The sequence below is a fragment of the Rhinatrema bivittatum genome, chromosome 19, assembly GCF_901001135.1.
Source record: "Rhinatrema bivittatum chromosome 19, aRhiBiv1.1, whole genome shotgun sequence".
In the NCBI taxonomy this organism is placed as follows: domain Eukaryota; kingdom Metazoa; phylum Chordata; class Amphibia; order Gymnophiona; family Rhinatrematidae; genus Rhinatrema; species Rhinatrema bivittatum.
This window is the reverse complement of record NC_042633.1, coordinates 6,274,074-6,293,971: the sequence shown is the minus strand read 5'-3', so window position 1 is coordinate 6,293,971 and position 19,898 is coordinate 6,274,074.

The window sequence follows — 19,898 nt, the reverse complement described above, 5'->3', positions numbered from 1 at the left end:
CTCACCAGGCTGAAATGGAAAGGATGGGGGTTAATGCTGGAGCAAGATTATCTGGGAAGATGGCGGCAAAGTGAGTGAAAGGGAATGCTAAGCATTGTCCTTGTACCATCATGGATTGTTATAATGTTTCTTTGGATACATATATGAGATCCTCCCACTTTTAGTACTGCGTGCAGTTCTGGACATCACATCTACAAAAGGATTTTGACAGGGAGGAGACAATTCATATGAAGGCCATGGGAAGATATGATACCAACATTCATGTCTTGTTATGCGCGCCGGCCGCAGCAGACCCGTGGCTCGGCCCCCTCACCTCTTTCAAAGTAATCCAGTGCCTAGTTCCACGTCTCTGGCGGCTGTGGGCCACCGGCTCCCTTGTTGGGCCGCCCCTGGTGCACCGTGCCAGGCCTCTCCGCATGGCCCACGGAGAGACTCCGTTCTGACCAGCACCATGCCCCTCCCTAGGCATGCGTGTGCGCACAACCAGACCTTAAGTAGGGCCCGCGGCGGGAACTAGCCGCAGGCCCCAGATGATGTCAGCGGAGCTCCGTCTATTAGGCCGGGCCCCGCTACCTCAGATTGCCTTTGCAACAGGTCCCCTCGCTTGTCGAGTGCTCGTTGCTTCTGCTGTTCCTGGTTCCTGATCCTGAGTATCCATGTTCCTGTTTCCTCGTTCCTGTTCCTTCGTCTCCTCTTCAGACTGCTGAACTGGTTTGACCTCTGCATTGACTGACTACTCCGTTGCCTCTCTCCAGCCCCTGACCACTCCATTACCTCTCCAGCCCCGGACCTCTGCATTGCCTGACTCCTCCGTTGCCTCTCTCCAGCCCTGGACTTCTGCTTCGTCTGACCATCCACTTGCTTCTCTCTTCATCCAGACTTCAGCCTTGCTTGCCACTGCTTCCAGATTGCCGCCAGCCCTGAACCCAGCTTGCTCAACGACGCCTCTTCAGCCCTTGTCCTGGTCGTGGCTTATTCAGGCTTCGGCCTGCTCTTACTCGGGTGCCCCTGTCTGACTGTGTTCCTATTGGCGCCCGGGTCTCCGGGACTTCGCCTCGTCCAGTACGGACTGATACCCTCACCTGTTGCTGCCTCTGGGCTGACCTCGATCCATCCATCGACGACCACCAACGGAGGCCACCTATGTCCAGCCGGCCCCGGCACCCAAAGGCTCAACCCGCGGGGAACGAGGGCTGGTATTGGTGAAGAGCCAGCTGGCCTCCGTCCATCAGCCTTCTCTGCCTGCCGATGGTGGGGACCCGTAGGATACCTCCTACGGGTAGCGTCAACCCCACATCGGCTCAAGGGTCCACCTCCGGCACAACATGTCTGTTGTGAGGGATGGGCACCAAGCCAAGGAGGGAGGGCGGAGGGGAGCACCACAACCCTGTTGAGTCAGTCTATGAGTCCTCAAGCACATGAGCTCGAAAGAGAAAGGTGGGGTCATCAAAAGCAACCTTTGCCTGGGTCGTCCTTTTGTTTAGTGGCTGCCCTGCAAATATTCACATATACAATAGGTTTCAGATATTTCCCATAGAATGAGAAGCTCAAGAACATGGGGGTCATCACATAAAGCTAAAAGGATGGCTGGGAGAGAATGCACTCACAATTGCAACGGGCGTTCTATACGAGCGTCAGTTTTATCCCACTTCAGGTTGATTTCTGGACACCCAATAGCAAGGGGCAAAATCGGCATGTATATTATGCAACCAGAATTTTTTTTTCCCCATCAAACAATTACCGCAAGCACTAGGTGTTTAAGAATAAAGGTAGGAACCGCAGAGGACACTATGTTTTTAAATTCCTCCTGAGCCCTTGGCTCGGGATTGATTTAACACCAGCTCCAGGGCTGGAGCTAAATTTGCTGCATTAAAAAGATTGTGTTGGGCGCCCAATAATTTTCTGCATTGGTGGAATTTACGTGATGAGCGCCATCGGCTATGCGTTTGTTTGGGCGCACGTTTTGAATGCACTAATCCCCTTATTGCATCGGGTGTTAGGCTAACGCATCCAACCGCGTGTAAACCTGTGGGCTAAGCTGAGCACACTTCATTGCATCGGCCTAGGTGTTTGGAGCGGTCCATTCCACTGTCACTTCCTTCCAGTTGCCTGCTGTTATAGTTCAGAAGTGCATCGAATGTGGGATTGAGCTTCCGGTTTGTTATTTTAAATAGACTATGATCAATCTGTTCTTGTACATGAGAAATGTTTAGTTCTGCTCACCTGGAGGCTGGCATAGATTTACTGTAGTGGGGAGTAAAGTGTGCAAAGTCTCTCTCTCTCTCTCTCACACACACATTCTCTCTCTCTCTCAGGCCCAACCCCTGTTATTTCCATCCCACCCTCAATCCCAGCACTGTGCCTTTTTCTCCAATCCCCCCCAACAACCTTGGCACTCTCCCCTAAATTCACCCAACCCCAGCATTCTCCCTTTCATACCCACACCCCAGCACTCTCCTTGCTTTGTTCCACTTTCCTCAGTCTCTGACCCTCCCACCTATTCAGCTTATGTACTACAGGCAGACTGGTACTGCGGAGATGGCTGTCCATCTGCATACTTCATCCAGCTATCTCAGTGATTGACTCCAGAAGTCTTCACAACCCATCTCAGGCCTGAGCTGCTCCCGCTCCATGGTTCTCAAGCAACTGGCCAGAAACTGGGGAGGTTGCAGCCTATCAGCATACTTTCTCCACCTGCCTCAGAGGACACTCCAACCCTCCTGAGATTCCACCAGCTGGCCAGGAGGCACATGCCATAGTATTACCTCAGGTCAGTAGATAGCTCCCTCTCTTTATTTCCCATGGCTCCACTACATCTGTTCTTCCTGAATCCTGATGCTAAATCTTTCCACTCTTATCCCCTACTCCAAACCACTGCTAACACCAAGTCAGCTGCTCCCATTCTGTACATTCTTCTTCTCATCCAGCCATCTCCACTCTCCTTGACAGCATCTCATCTTCATTGCTCTCCAGCTCCTCATATTCTCAGCTGGGGATAGTAATCCTAATTCTGGCCCTCCAAGACAACTTTCACCCCATCTGTGCATGTAAAACTGTTACTCCTCCAACCTAATCACTATTCCCCTTCCTCCCTTTTGTCTTCCTCTTTCATGTTCCCTATGGAATGCCCACTGTTTCCAACAAGTTTGCTTACATTCATGACCTTTTTATCTTTCATACTCTTCATCTTCTTACTTTGACAGAGACCTGGCTTTTCTGTGAGGACTTTGCTTCAGTTGCTGCTCTCTGTCATGAAGCTATCTTTTCTCCCATACATCTCATACAGTAAGCCATGATGGTGGTAAGTTGCTGATCTTCCCCTCCTGTAGGTTTCAACCCCTTCTTCCATCTCAGTCCCACTCTTCTTCCTTGATGCCCCTTCATCCACCTATTCACCCCCACTATCCCTCTGGGTTGCTGTCATTTATTGAGCACCCTGCTAATTTCCCCTCCTCTTTCCTCACTGACTTTGATTTCTGGCTTTCTTTCTTCCTTGAATCATCTTCCCCCTTCCCTTATTCTTGGGGACTTAGACCTCCACGTGATGACCCTTCTGACTCTTATGTTTCAAAACGTCTTGCCTTAACCTTTTCATTTGATCTCCAACTCTGCTTTACCACTTCTACTCACAGTCATGGCCATTGCCTTGACCTAGTCTTTTCCTCCAACTGCTCTCGCTCATACTTCTCTACTTCAGTTGTTCCTCTCTTTAGGCCGGATTTTGGGTAGGGGTGAGCCAGGTGATCGCTTAGAGGCAGCATAAGCTGGAGATGCCCTAGGCACCACCAGTCACGCATCCACTGCAGCTGAAGAGAGTCCCAGTGTAGCCACAGCAGAATAAGGGACTCAGCATGGCCATGATGGATCCCCTCCCATCCCCGACTCTCCCCTTACCTAAAAGAACGCCTGGTAGTCTAGTGACGGCCTGGAGTGACCCCTAGCTCCGCGCTGGTCGACGCTATTTTCCAAAATGTCGTCGACCGGCCTTTGCTAATTTTTTGGAAAATGGCATTTAACAGCCTGGAGTTAGGGGGTGCTCTTGGCCACCACTAGACTACCATGGAATGCTTTGTTTAGGCATGGAGGGTTGCCATCGGGGAGGGGTGCCATTTGTCTTAGAGCTGGCCCTGTTTCTCTCAGACCATCATCTGATAACTTTCACACTAAACCACCCACCCACCCAGCCTCATCTAATCACCACCAACACCTTCATGAATCTCTAGGCTGTCAATCCATGTGTCCTCTCCACTATTGTCTCATCTCTCCTATATACATTGACTGAGTCAGCTGATGAGGCAGTTTCTTCTTCAACACTACACACACTGCTTTAGACACATTTCCCCCTCCCCTTATCTGTCCTGTAAGGCGCACCAAATCCCAACCTTGTTTCATCCCCAGAATTAGCTTCCAATGTTCCTGTGCACGCTCTGGCTAAAATCCCATGCCCATGCAGACTTCATATATTTCAAATTCATGCTGACCTCCTTCCAGTCTGCAATTGCACTTGCCAAGAAAAACTACATCCATCTGAAAAACTCTCTTGCTTCCAGCCCTTGTCGTCTCCTTGTGACAACTCAAGTCCTTCCTCAAAGTACCTTTGTCTCCCATCCCCCCCCTTCACTCTCTGCCCCAGACTATGGCTGACTATTTCCATGACAAGATTTACAAAATTAGTCTTGAGTTCTCAATCAGGTCACCTATACCCCACTCTCCCCCACTTCATTCCTCTACCCTTCCCTGGCCCTTGCCACTCTCTCCTCCTTTTCTGATTCACAGTGGAGGAAACTGACTACCTTCTCTCTGCCAGATTCACTACTTGTTCCTCTGACCACATTTCCACTAAACTCCTCAGTTGTATTTCCCCTGCAGTCACCCCTTCCATCTATCACACCCTCAATATCACTTTCCAACCCAACTGTTCCTGCTGCCTTCAAACATGCTGTGATCATGCAACTCCACAAAAAACCCTCTCTAGATTCTACGTGCCTTGCTAACTATACAATCCCATCTTTCTCCTCCCTTTCGCTTCCAAACTGTTTGAACGTGCTGTTCATGTCCACTGTCTTTCTTTCATCTCAAGCCATTCTTGATTCTTTCCAGTCTGGTTTTCTCCCTCTACATTCCACAGAAAGAGCCCTTGACAAAGTCTCCGATGACCTGTTTATGGCCAGAACCAAAGCCTTTTACTCTATCCTTATCATCCTTGACCTATCTGCTGCTTTTGACACTGTCAATCACCACCCATTCATTGATACTCTGTCCTCACATGGATTTTGGGACATCATCCTGTCTTGGTTCTCTTCTTACCTTTTCCATTGCACTTCTAGTGGATCCTCCTCTATAACCATCCCACTATCAATTGGTGTGCCTTAGGGTTTTGGCATGGGCCCTTCTCTCTCTTGATACTAATTCCCATGGTGATCTGATCTCCACTCATGTCTTTCAGTACCATCTTTATGCTGATGATTCCCAGGTCTACCTCTCTACACTAGAAATTTCATCAGGAATCCAGTCCCAAATTTCCACCTGCTTGTTTGATATTGCTGCCTGGTTGTCCTATCACCACCTTAAACTCATCTCAGCCAAGGTTAGAACTCTTTTTTTCCCCCCAAATCCACCTCCTCTCTTCTTCCTATAAAAACCTTCACTCTTCAGTTCCTCACTCCCTCTCCTCAGGAACTCCATTCATAAGGCAAGTCACTCTTATCTTTGCCCTTCTCTTGCACCTCATGCTTGGAATAGATTTTTTATTTATAGTCCACTTTGCGGCACTTCAAAGCAGCTTACATTCAGGTACTATAGGTATTTCCCTATCCCCACAGGACTTACAATCTAATTTTGTACCGGAGACAACGGAGGGTAAAGTCACTTGCCCAAGGTCCCAAGGAGCGATAGCACGATTTGAACCCTGGTTTCCCTGAGGCATAGCCTGCTGCTCTAATCACTAGGCTACTCCTGATGTGTCATGCTTCCTCTCTTGCCTTATTACGAACGTCTAAAAACCCTCTTTTTTTTCAGGCTGCATTTGAATTTACACCCTAATTATTCCGCTCATAGCCTATTGGTCTTAACCATTTTCATAATAAATAAAAATCCCAAAGTCTCTTTTGCCCTGTATGTTTGTTCGATTTAAAGAGAAACCAGAGATTGTCTTGATTAGATTGTAAGCTCTACTGAGTGAGTACTGTCTCTTATATGTTTTTGTACAGTGCTGCATATGTCGAGTAGTGCTATAGAAGTGATAAGTAGTAGTAATAGTAATTCACCGGGGGGGGGCCCCAACACACACTACCTCCATCTTCCAGCCATGGGGCTTAACGTCCATTTTATCACCATGTGGCCCCCACTCAGGCCTCCTCCATCTTCTGGTTGTGAGGCCCTTGGACACTGGCAGCTGACCACACCCACAGGGGGAAGTCCCATGAGGGCCACAGGTCAGGCTCCGCTCTGGACACACAAACACAGATATTTCTTTATTTAGACAGTTTGAGAAGCCACCAGAGGTGGCAGTAGTGAGTAGAAGATGTAGCCCGGCTGGGCTAGTATTCCCCAGGGCGCTGGAACAGCGGTTCCTCCGGTAGCAGTGCTATAGTGGAGAGAACTGAGAAAATGAGTACAATAGAACATTCACAGAGTCCCAGGTATGGAGAAGCCCCGAAATAGGGAGAGCTGGCCCTCGAGGAGCGAGTACCAGATCCCTGGAAGCAGAGAGACCCGTTGGCAAAGTACTCACACAGTGGTTCCATGTAGGAGATGCACTGGTGCTGGAACATGGCAGGCCCTTGAGGAGCGAGTACCTGGTTCCAGGGAGACAGCTCTGAGGAGTAGATGAAAGTAATACTCACTGATGGTGTCTGTAGAGAATTCTTCCAAGTAGAAGAGGAGATAGATGCAGGCAGCGGTCAGGGAACATGGGCCCTCGAGGAGTGAGTACCGGTTCCTGATAGTGACCTGAAAGAAGCAGAGAGGCCCCCGAGGAGCGGGTACCCTGTTAGCAGAAAGAGTCCAATGGAAGTTGGAGAGGCAGAGTAGCTGGGTACGGAGAGTGAATCCCATCCGTAAGATTCCCCTTGCTAACTCAACGGCTAGCAATAAACAGTAGGCTTAAATATCCGGGCAGCGGGACGTCATCACAGGGGGACGTGCCAATGAGGAAATAAGAATGAGGGCCGCGCGGCGCGCGTGCCCTAAGGTACCTGTAGAACATGGCGGGAGGCAGCGCCCATGCTGGTCCGGGGACGCTGGAGAGGACGGCAGGCGGATGTCACGGCAGCCAGGTGTCCGTGAAGAGCAGGAGGAGCCGCAAAAAAGGAAAGGTAGGCGGAGTGAAGCCGCCAGGAAGTGACGGTCGCAACAGCCTGATGGACACTGTCTCCTTCCAGCCACGGGGACCGACTCTGATTGCCTTCTCTTTAATGGCTGCATGGCTGATTCTGCTGTCCCTCCACCAGGAGATTTCTGGCGTTTCCCCAGAGACCTGCTGATTATAGAAACTCCCGGATTCTCTGGCTGAAACCCTGAGAATTCCCAAGAAAGGGATCTCTTTACTGTTTGGGATCCAGGGGCATATGACGACTATTGAAGTTGGTGCTGCATCAGATAATTTGCTGCTGCCATGTGACCAATCCCAGCCTGAGATCATCAATAAAGGCCAGGCTCAAATATCTCTTTTGGCAATGCTAACACGAGCAACATTGAGCTGGCCTTTGATGATGACGTCAGGCTGTGGGAGGCAATTCAGAGTGTCGGCAGCCCAGAGCAGGAGCAAAGCTTTACTTCATCGGTAATTGGTGCAGGCAGTCAAGAACAGCTCAAGGCAATCTGCTGCCTGAGGCGAGGCTTGGGACAGGATGAGATGCCCAAGAGGCAGGCCCACACCAACTCACCATACCAAAAAAAAATATTCTGATTCTAGTGTCACCTCCCTAAACAGCCACACAAACACCTTTCGAACTAACAAAATCCTCCAAAAAAGACATTCAAAATCTATAGAGAAAACCTGCCAAACCATGACAAGCTTCCAGGATTCAAATAGCAGCAACTGTACCTGGGAAGTGGCAGCACTGCAAATATTACTACAGGCCCTAGAACACCAATACACCTTCTACCGGGAAAAACAGAGCAAGCCAGACGCACACAAGCCAGCAGAATCCCTCACCTCAATCACATAGAACCCAAACCGACTCTTACCTAATACAAAAGAAGGGACCATAAATTAAAAACAAAAATGCAGACAAAGGCTCATGGCGGGTGAAGACGGGAAGGGTGGGAGGAACTTCCTTCTATGTGGTTTAATCCTGCCCTCTGATGATTCCATCGGTGTGCCCTCCACCCCTAGTTTTCATATTATGAGACGCAGTGAATAAGCTATTTATCTTGATTATCTGATTGATCACTCTAAATGGTCTGCAATATAAAAAAAAGATCAAACACAATGAACCCAAAATTCCCTTGTCTACCTAAGCCACCACTCCCTCCCGACCCAAACTAACGGGCTGATACAGTACAGTGCGCTCCACCGGAGCGCACTGTTAACCCGTGTTTGGACGCGCATTTTCGATGCGTTAGCTTTACCCCTTATTCAGTAAGGGGTCGAAAACGCGCGTCCAATCCCCCCGAAACTAATAGGGCCATCAACATGCAAATGCATGTTGATGGCCCTATTCGTTATTCCTGTGCGATTCACTAAGTAAAATGTGCAGCCAAGCCACACATGTTACTTTCAGAAATTAGCGCCTACCCAAAGGTAGGAGTTAATTTCTGCCGGCGCTGGGAAAGTAAAAACTGCTTTTCTGTACACTCTCTGACTTAATATCATAGCGATATTAAGTCAGAGGTCCCAAAGTAAAAAATTGAAAAAAAAAAATTGAAAATCGGTTCACAGCTCGCGGGTTGACAACCGGACGCTCAATTTTGCCGGCGTCCGGTTTCCGAACCCGTGGCTGTCAGTGGGTTTGAGAACCAACGCCGGCAAAATTGAGCATCGGCTGTCAAACTCACTGACAGCCACCGCTCCTGTCAAAAAAGAGGTGCTAGGGACACGCTAGTGTCTCTAGCGCCTCTTTTTACCGCGGGCCCTCATTTAAATACTGAATCGCGCGCCCGCTCTCCCGCGACTTTTACTGAATCGGCCTGTAAGAGTCCTAGCTAGCCTCAGTCCCATAAGAAGAGCACAGAAAAGCAGTATTTTCTGATTTTCTGTTCAACTTTTGGGGCTTCTCAAGACTTAATGCCAGCTCCAGGGCTGGCGTTAAATGTTGAGGGTAAAAATGTGCCCATCAAGGGGCAAGGTTATTTTTTTACATGGGGGGTAATAGCTAATACCTCACCACCATGGCATATACATGTGACTGCAAGGTCTCTTTCCTGAATGGTAATGATCACGGGGTAGGGAAAATTTGGATTTCTTTTCCCTCATGGTGCATTACTTTGCACTTACAAGTTCTGAACCTCATCTGCTGTTCTATTTCCCACTCACACAGTCTTCCGACATTACGGTACTCAGGAGCTAAGGCACAAGGAGAAAAAGTGACTCTTGCCAGGGTCACACACAGTCAATGAGAGATCCGGGGATTAGAGCTAAGGCAGAGGAAGATAAAGTGACTCCCCCAGGGTCACACACAGAGAGTCAGTGACAGAACCGGGGATTAGAACTGAGGTACAGGGAGATAAAGTGACTCCCCCAGGGTCACACACAGAGAGTCAGTGACAGAGCCGGGCATTAGAGCTGAGGCACAGGGAGATAAAGTGACTTCCCCAAGATCACACACAGAGTCAGTGACAGAGCCGAGGCACAGGGAGATAAAATGACTCCCAGGGTCACACAGAGAGAGTCAGTGACAGAGGCGGGGATTAGAGCTGAGGCACAGGGAAATAAAATGACTCCCAGGGTCACACACAGAGAGTCAGTGACAGAGGCGAGGATTAGAGCTGAGGCACAGGGAGATAAAGTGGCACCCCCCAGGGTCACATACACACAGAGAGTCAGTGACAGAGCCGGGGATTAGAGCTGAGGTACAGGGAGATAAAGTGACTCCCCCCAGGGTCACACACACACAGAGAGTCAGTGACAGAGCCGGGGATTAGAGCTGAGGCACAGGGAGATAAAGTGACTCCCCCAGGGTCACACACACACAGAGTCAGTGACAGAGCCGGGGATTAGAGCTGAGGCACAGGGAGATAAAGTGGCACCCCCCAGGGTCACACACACACAGAGAGTCAGTGACAGAGCCGGGGATTAGAGCTGAGGTACAGGGAGATAAAGTGACACCCCCAGGGTCACACACAGAGAGTCAGTGACAGAGGCGGGGATTAGAACTGAGGCACAGGGAGATAAAGTGACTCCCCCAGGGTCACACACAGAGAGTCAGGGACAGAGCCGGGGATTAGAGCTGAGGCAATGGGGGATAAAGTGACTCCCCCCAGGGTCACACACAGAGAGTCAGTGGCAGAGCCGGGGATTAGAGCTGAGAAACAGGGAGATAAAGTGACTCCCCCAGGGTCACACACAGAGAGTCAGTGGCAGAGCCGGGGATCAGAGCTGAGGCACAGGGAGATAAAGTGATTCCCCCAGGTTAACACACAGTCAGTGGCAGAGCCGGGGATTAGAGCTGAGGTACAGGGAGATAAAGTGACTCCCCCAGGGTCACACACACACAGAGTCAGTGACAGAGCCGGGGATTAGAGCTGAGGCACAGGGAGATAAAGTGGCACCCCCCAGGGTCACACACAGAGAGTCAGTGACAGAGCCGGGGATTAGAGCTGAGGTACAGGGAGATAAAGTGACTCCCCCAGGGTCACACACACACAGAGTCAGTGACAGAGCCGGGGATTAGAGCTGAGGTACAGGGAGATAAAGTGACTCCCCCAGGGTCACACACACACAGAGTCAGTGACAGAGCCGGGGATTAGAGCTGAGGCACAGGGAGATAAAGTGGCACCCCCCAGGGTCACACACACACAAAGAGTCAGTGACAGAGCCGGGGATTAGAACTGAGGTACAGGGAGATAAAGTGACTCCCCCCAGGGTCACACACAGAGAGTCAGTGACAGAGCTGGGGATTAGAGCTGAGGCACAGGGAGATAAAGTGACTCCCCCAGGGTCACACACAGAGAGTCAGTGACAGAGCCGGGGATTAGAGCTGAGGTACAGGGAGATAAAGTGACACCCCCAGGGTCACACACACACACATAGTCATTGATGGTGGAGTGGTGTACCTTTGTGGGTCTGCACCTCGACTCCCAGCAGGTAGGCCAATACACTCCCTGTTGCAGTGTCTAATTAGTCACAGCCCCTTCTGAAGCGTTCACCCAAATATTTTTCTTTCCAAATTCCTCCCTATCTTTCAGCGATGATCCCCAGAATCAATTTTTTAGTTGAAATTTAATTTTAGCGTCCCATGTTTACTCTGGTTTTGATGCGCTGGCTGGAATCTTTATTGAATTTTTGCTGTTTTGAGGGGAAACAAACTATCAACATTACCTTAACACCACAAACGCCGAGTCACTAAAAGCTTATTTGGCCATTGTGACAGTAATGTACATTTTCTCTCTGCATTTCATCCAAACTGATCTTCAGCTGGGAGGCAGCCTTGGCGGAGCACCAGTTTACAGTCTTATGATACATACCAGACAGGGTAAAGCGCTCTATTTTTTTTTAATTTGCATTAATATTTTCATATGAAAAGGGAAATCTGTGGTAGTTCTCAGGCAGAAATGTTGTGTGTGGAAGTGCATTTGGAAAAAAACCCGCACCAAAAATTCAGAGGCAGGAGTCAGCTCAGCTAAATATGGAGTCAACGTCCCATGCTATATACCCTAGTAATGTTAACCCTTCTAGGGCACACACTCATAAAATCCAAGAGTCACCATCTGGGATAGGCTGCTCCATTTCATGTTTTTGTCCTGGTGAATGCTGGGAGTTGTAGTTCAGCTTTCTGGGAGAGGTGGGTTTTGCCCCCAGAGCATGTTAGGAATTGTTGTTTACTCTTCCTGCCCACTATCCTTCACTCTCTCATCTCTCTCCTACCCACCTTTCTCACCTCTTTCTCTCTCCACAACCACTGCCCCAACTACATGCACTCCCTCCTAGTATCAGTGTTACCTTTAGCCGGCTGCGACCAGCTGCTCTCTCTGACTCACCCCAGCACCTGCAGCTTCCGATGCGGCTGTGACGTTACCTACATGCCGCCATGTTCCTGTGTCTCCTTGAGGTCTCTTTAGGTGTGTGCACATGGCGCGCATCAGCACTTAAAGGGCCAGTGTTGGAAAAAGCTCCATGGTGCCCAGTGATGACATCGGGAGCCCTTGACTACTTAAGTGCAGCCTGGATTGTCTATTGCCGGCTCGGCAATGGGTCTCCTGCCTTGTTCCTGACTGAGTTCCTGTGTTCTCTCATCCTGCCTTGCCTCACCCAGCCTGTCTCATCTAGCCCTCCCCTGCTAGTCACATCCAGTGTCTCATTGTCTGTCTTTGTCTATCCTTGGTTTGATCCTTGGCATCGATCAAACCACTACTCAAAAAACCAAACCTTAACACCAATGATCCCAGTAATTTCCGCCCCATCTCCAACCTCCCGTTCATAGCAAAAGTCATGGAGAAACTAGTAAACACACAATTATCCAATTACCTTGAGGATTACCAAATACTGTCCCCTAACCAATTTGGATTTCGCAGAGCAGCAAGCACGGAAACGCTTCTACTCTCCCTCACAGACTTCCTCCTAACCGGCTTAGACAAAGGACATGCCTACCTTCTAATTCTACTTGACTTTTCGGCGGCATTTGATACGGTCAACCACCACATTCTACTAAACCAATTGGCAAACATTGGAGTTCAAGGCACTGCACAGAACTGGTTCAAAACCTTTCTGGAAAACAGAGGATATAAGGTTAAAATCCATAACAAAGAATCTCAGTACCATCCATCTTTATTAGGGGTTCCACAGGGCTCCTCTCTTTCCCCCACCCTTTTCAATATATACTTGCTCCCACTCTGCCACCTCCTCACCAAACTAAACTTGAAACACTTCCTATTCGCAGACGACGTACAGATCGTAATCCCCATAAAAAAATCCATTATAAACACATTAGAATTCTGGAACAACTGCCTGACTGAGATCAAACTCCTCCTCAACAGCCTTAACCTTATTCTAAATGCCTCAAAAACAGAATTCCTCATTATAGCACCCGAAAACAATAACATCACCACAAACCTACCAGCCAACCTGCAAACCTTGCACGTAAGAGACCTAGGAGCAATCATCGATAACCGCCTAAACCTTAAATCATTCATAAACCAAACAACCAAGGACTGTTTTCACAAGTTATACATTCTCAAAAGAATCAGACCACTGTTCCACTCACAAGACTTTAGAACAATTCTACAAGCAATAATCTTCTCAAAGCTGGATTATTGTAATTCTATGCTACTAGGTCTCCCTGCCTCTCATACAAAACCCCTTCAGATGGTGCAGAACACAGCCGCCAGAATTCTGACCAACTCCAGGAAATTCGACCACATCACCCCCATCTTAAAAACCCTTCATTGGCTTCCCATTCACTACAGAATTATGTATAAATCTATTACCACCATTTTCAAAGTCATACATCAACTCGCACCATTAAATCTACAAATACCACTCAAGAAACACACCTCTGTCAGACCAACTAGAGAACACTACAAAGAATCACTTCATGTTCCAAAAGCCAAAACATTCCAACACAAATCTTTCGAAGACAGAGCTCTATCCACAGCAGGACCGCGCCTATGGAACTCCATCCCTTCAGAGCTTCGCCAGGAACCATGCCTACCTACATTTAGGAAAAGACTAAAAACCTGGCTTTTCAAAAAAGCCTACCAGAGTTCAGATTGATCCAGGTTCCCTTTCAACCACCAATTGTCACCCCTAACCTCCTTCTTCCCTTTATCCTAGTGTAAACCCCACCACCCCTATACACTACCACTTCCTTGACTTCATTTAGCCCTCGACATCCTCTAGACACAGATCCTTTATTGCATACTATGTAAATATTCACTGTAAATGCGTTTTACTATGTAAATATTCCTGTCCCTTTCTCTTTTTTCCTCCTATCCCAGTTGGTAACTTCCTTGTTCATTGTAACTATTATTTTCTGCACCAGTTCAATTACCCTAGTTCTATGTTCATTGCACGACTTGTTAAATGTAAACCGACTTGATGCAACCTCTGGTTGTGAAAGCCGGTATAGAAATTAATAAATAAATAAAATTAATAAATCTCCTGGTACTAACCATAGCCTTGGACCTGACCAAGTTTGCCTGCCGTTTGGACCTGACCATAGCCTTGGATCTGACCACGTTTGCCTGCCACCAGGACCTGATCATTGCTTTGCCACCCGCCCTAACTCCTGGCCTGTTCACTATATCTCCAGTCTGCTGCCTATCTTGACCCTGGTGTGTCCTTGGACTCTTGTTCTCCTGGTCTACCCATCTAAGCTCTGCCGGCTATCTGAACCCAAGAGCGAGGCGGCTGGTACAGGTGAAGCTCCAGTCTGTCTTGCTTCAGGGCATATTTGCCAGCTAGCTGTCAGTATAGGCCTCGTAGGTTCACCTACACGGCTGCGTCAACTACACCACAGCACAAAGGGCTCATTTCCATGCTATTCATCACAGTGTGCTGAGGCCAGGAGCTTGGCGGACTCGCCTCAGGTCTCAACCATTGCCGGGTTAGCTCACCAGCTGAAGCAGTAGCAGGACCAATTAAACATGATGGCCAACTACTTTCAGGGCCTATCTGCTCATCCACTTCCCACAGCACCTGCTCCGGCATCTCCTGTACAGTCTACTACTCCCATGCTCCATCTCCCCCCTCCCCAAGATCTGATGGTAACCCCACAAAGCGTAGAGGCTTCTTGAATCAATGTCAGATACAGTTGCAAGCACCCCTCTTCTTTTCCAACCAAGTCAAAGTTACATATATCCTGTCCTTGTTGGGGACTTCTGCCCTAGCCTTAGCTTCACCTCTGGGAGAGAGACGATCTGAGAAACTTCTTTCAAGAATTCCACCTATTTGATGAACCCGGTTGTGCTTATTTCCTAGCAATGGAGCTTATCCAGATCAGACAAGGCTTCCGCTCTTTTGGAGAATATGTGGTTCATTTCCGCACTCTGGTCTCTGAACTCCAATGGGGCTATGACAGTTTAATTGCCATTTTCAGGAGAGGGCTGTCTGAACACATTAAAGCTGTGCAGAAATGTTGCTTGTGGCCCGGACTTGCCAGCTACCTTGGATGCTTTAATGAGTCTGGCAATCCACCTGGACCTTAGATTCCAGGAATAGACTCTAGAGAGGGACCTGATTCATCACCCCATTTGGCTCACCCCCAGCTTTCTGTTGTGTCGTCGCTGTCCGACGTCTCTGTTCTGCCCACCTTACCTCGTTGGCAACTCCCTCCGGGGTTGATGGAAGGCTAGCTGCTGCGGCGTCTCCAGGCCGTCCTCCTCCGGCATTCCTGGACCGGCTCGACGCTGCAAGCCGCCATGTTGACCAGATGCCTAAGGGCGCACGCGTGCAGCCTGACTGATGTACCGGCGTTGGCACAAACCTCAAGAGCGTCCCCCTGAGATGATGACATCATCAGCTCCAGATATTTAAGGTCTCAGTTTTCGCTAATAAGACGAGTTAGCAAGGGGATTTACTACCTTCGGGTATCGTTGCGGATGGGATTCACTCTCCACAAACCTAGCTACTCTGCCTCCTCGGACTTCTCTAGAGGTACCCGTTCCTCGGGGGCCTCGCTCTCTCTTTTTCATTTCAGGTCGCAGTGCGGAATTGGTACTCGCTCCTCGAGGGCCCACATCCCGGACCAGCTCCTGAATACCACTTCTGCTAAGAAGTCATCGCTGCTTACAACATTAGTGAGTTTCCATCTATCTCTCAGAGCTTTCCCTGGAACCAGGTACTCGCTCCTCGAGGGCCTACTGCATTCCAACTCCTGGGCTGCCTGAAGAGACTATGGTGTGAGTGTTATCATCAAGGACTTGTTCCAGAACTCTGCATATCCTATCTACTCACTTTCTTAGTTTCTGTACAGCTCAGCCACCTTGAGATCGCTATTCCAATACCTGAGGGACTACAGCCCAGCCGGCGCTTCCATCTCACTACTACCACCTTTGGTGGTTTAATATACTGCTTACTAAGAAGTCTTTGTTCCTTATAACATCAGTGAGTTTCTATCTATCTCTCAGAGCTTTCCTTGGAACCAGGTACTCGCTCCTCGAGGGCTTAATGCATTCCAGCTCCTGGGCTGCCTCCAGAGACTATTGTGTGAGTGTTACCATCAAGGACTTGTTCCTGAACTCTGCATCCCCTGCCTACTCACTTTCTTAGTTTCTCTACAGCTCAGTCACCTTGGGATCGCTGTTCCAGTACCTGAGGGACTACAGCCCAGCCGGGTGCTTCCAGCTCACTACTGCCACCTCTGGTGGTTTAATATATTGTCTAATAAAAGAACTAGTGTGTGTCTGTCTCCTACTCTAAGCCTGACCAGTGGTCCCTCTCGGGATCTCCCCCGAGGGCGTGGTCATCTGCCACTGGCCCAAGGAGCCACCAGCTATTCTAAATAATAACAGATTGCTATCTCTCAGCTTTAACAGCAGAGCTCTAATAACAGATTGCTAATTCCCAGCTTTAACAACACACAGAGGCTCTCACATGCTGTCTCTGCAAACATTCAGGTCCTCACTCCCACACACAGTCTCTCAACTCATCTCATACACACACACTCTACAGGCCCTCAGCCTCTCTCTTGTCTCTGGGCCTCCTCTTCATGGGTCGCTGCAGGATAGGCTCTGCAGCGGCCCTGATCTTCTCAGGCCGCCCGCTATGTGGATTGCGCAGGGACAGCTCCGGCAACTTTTTCTTCCGGGGCCACGCAGGCAGGGAGGAGGAGGAGCACCTGCAGGTTTGGACGCGACCTTTCTCTTCAGGCCGTGGTGACGTGAGCTCCACCACGGCCCTGCCGATCTTCCTGCTGCGTGGGTCCGGCACACAGCACAGCACAGCGGTAGTTCACTGCTCAGCCGCCAGTGGGATGAGGTCCATTGGCTCCCTCTGACCTCCCTTCGGTATACCACTTGCTCCGCCCCCTCACGTGCACCGGGCTTGCGCGGCGCACTGCAGGCGACACACTAAAGTGTCGCGACACACACTTTGGAAAGCTCTGCTGTAGGGAGTAGACATAATTGCAACCCTAGCATCAACGATACAGCAACACCGGCTTTAACTTCCACCAATCAAAGCTTTTCAGCATGTTAAGTTGCAAATTAGATCATTCTCTAGGTTATGCCCAAACTATGGTTTAATCTTCCTTTGTCCATCAGGGAAGTAAATAATTTAATTATAGTTTATTAGATTTTTTTATACCGCCGTATTGGTGTTAACAGAGAATCTCTACACGTACCACACTCCAAAGCCACTCGGCACATAACCGCCAGAGACAGGGCGTTCTCCACGGCAGGACCAGCACTATGGAACTCCATCCCGTCAGATTTGCGACAGGAACTCTGCCTTCCTATTTGTAGGAAAAGACTTAAAACATGGCAATTCATTAAAGCCTTTCCAGACCTAAACTGAACCTTAATACACCATTAACCAATTTGCCTAGACTTTTCATCAACATGGCAATAATTAACTCCACTTCAATAGGGTAATCCAGTAATGTTACAAATGCCGTAATTGGCATAATTGTTCTCTATGTTTAAAATCCTAGCTTCTCTCTCTGTTCCAAGTTGTGTAACTCCCTTGTTTTATTGTAACTGCAATCTTTTGTCTTCACTTGTTTAATGTTTATTATTATTTTGTTCCTTCTCCACTTGTTAATTGTAAACCGGCATGATGTGATATCCATCGCGAATGCCGGTATAGAAAAAGTTTAAATAAATAAATAAATAAATGTGGTTTTGCAGTAAATTGAAGATCTGGTTGATGATTTCCAAGTTATAAGTTATGATTGTTGTAATCTGGAACCAGCAATAGGAATGTATGCTTTGGGCTGGATTTTAAAAGGGTTACGCGCGCTGCTCCTATTTTATAAAGGCCCGGCGACGCGCGTAAGTCCTGGGGCGGGGCCAGAGGCCTCCGACATAGCGGCCATTGCCGCTGTGTCGGAGATTCGCGTGCCGGCAGACTGCTGGCGCGTGCAACTTGCGCCCTGCCCAGAGGCAGGCGCAAAAGGTAAGACAAGTCGGGGGGATTAGAGTTTGGCTAGGGGGGAAAGGTTAGGTTAGGGGGAAGGGAACGGAGGAAGGCAGCGCGGCTCGGCACGCACAAGGTGCACAATTGTTATAATTGTTATGCGCATGTTATAAAATCGGGCGTACACGTGCGCACGCCGGGTAGCGTGCCCACGTGTACGCCCGTGCGCAGCTTTTTTAAATCTACCCCTTTGTCTCTGGAGCAATTTTTTCCTTTTGTACAGGTATGCAGTGCAATGTTATTTTATTGTTTGTATTTTGTGTTTTGTTTTAAACTCTGTTGGACATCGCTTTGTAAAATTTGATAAAACCTGGAAAATGATTGACAAATAAAGAAAAATAGATGACAGCTGAAAAAGGCCCATCAGCTCTCCAGTTATTCCTGTCCACATTGCTGTGGATCTATCCCAGCTGCAAGCCACAGAGCGTGACCACCTGTAGGCCCTCATGCAGGGGCATTACTAGCCATGGGCAAACAGGGTTTGTGCCCCCTTCCCCCTGCTGAATCTATTGCCCATTGCCTGGGATCTCAAACAGCTCCCTTCCAGGCTGGGGAAGCAGCAGGGTAACTGCTTTCTTCTCTGCTGTGTCTGCTCCTCACTACTCCCACCCCCATATGAACCTGGGAACTTTCGATTTCCAGTTACCCCCAAATTATTGTGGATTTGGGGTGGGGGAGGGCGAAGGGGAGCTATGCGCACAGAGGGGCCGATGCAATGTCATGCGCGTAAAAATGTGCATCCAAACTGGGGGCCTTTTGTTAAATGCGCACTAACCTCCCTCTCCGGGGCACCCAACACAGTAACCGAAGGATCTGCCGCACTAACACGGCCGTGCTGGGGATAAAGGGCGCGTCCCTAACCCAGGTGGACGTGGCTGCGGGCGGGTTACCAGCCGTTTTAGCCCGCGGCAGCTAATTCACCGACACAGTTCACGCGCACCATCTACACGGCCTGGAGTGCGGGGATACTGTGCGAGCAGAAATGCATTTTTTTCGCATCAAGCCTTTCTGTTTTCATGCTCCTGCGTCCTCTGGTTCTGCCCACTTACTACTGCAATGATACTAAGTAGTAGGAACCACAGAAAAGCAACATTTCCTTTTTAAACCCACCTTTTGACAGACGGCAAAGGTTTACACCTGCTCTGGGGCAGGCGTAAAATTTGACGGGTTAAAAGGTTTGCCTGGGGCGCACAGGGATTTTTTGCATCACTGGGTAATAGTTAATCGCCTGAGCCACATAGCGTCTACATGTGGCGAGTGCTGTAAGCTACGCGTGAGTTTGGACGTGCGTTTTGGGTGCACTGATCCCCCGCACTGAATCGGGGGTTATGGGCGCCGGTCCAAAACGTGCGTCCAACTGCTCGCTAGCCTGTGCCCCCGTTTCCCTCACGCGACTGTTCACTTTCACACACATGCGAGCTCATTCTCCCACACCAGCCGTGTCACGCGCTCATTTCCTCCTCATCCTCCCCCTCACACACTGCACGCTCACATTCTCTCCCACACCCACAGGAGACTGGAGCAGACCCTGGGGAGAAAGAGGAGGGGAGGGGGGCTGCTGTGTCCCTCTTCCACCATGTCCCCTTGTTTCAAGAGGAAGAGGGGAGCTGGACCAGACCCAGCCCCATCCTGTGACTCTAGGACTCGGGATTCAGCTGGGGAC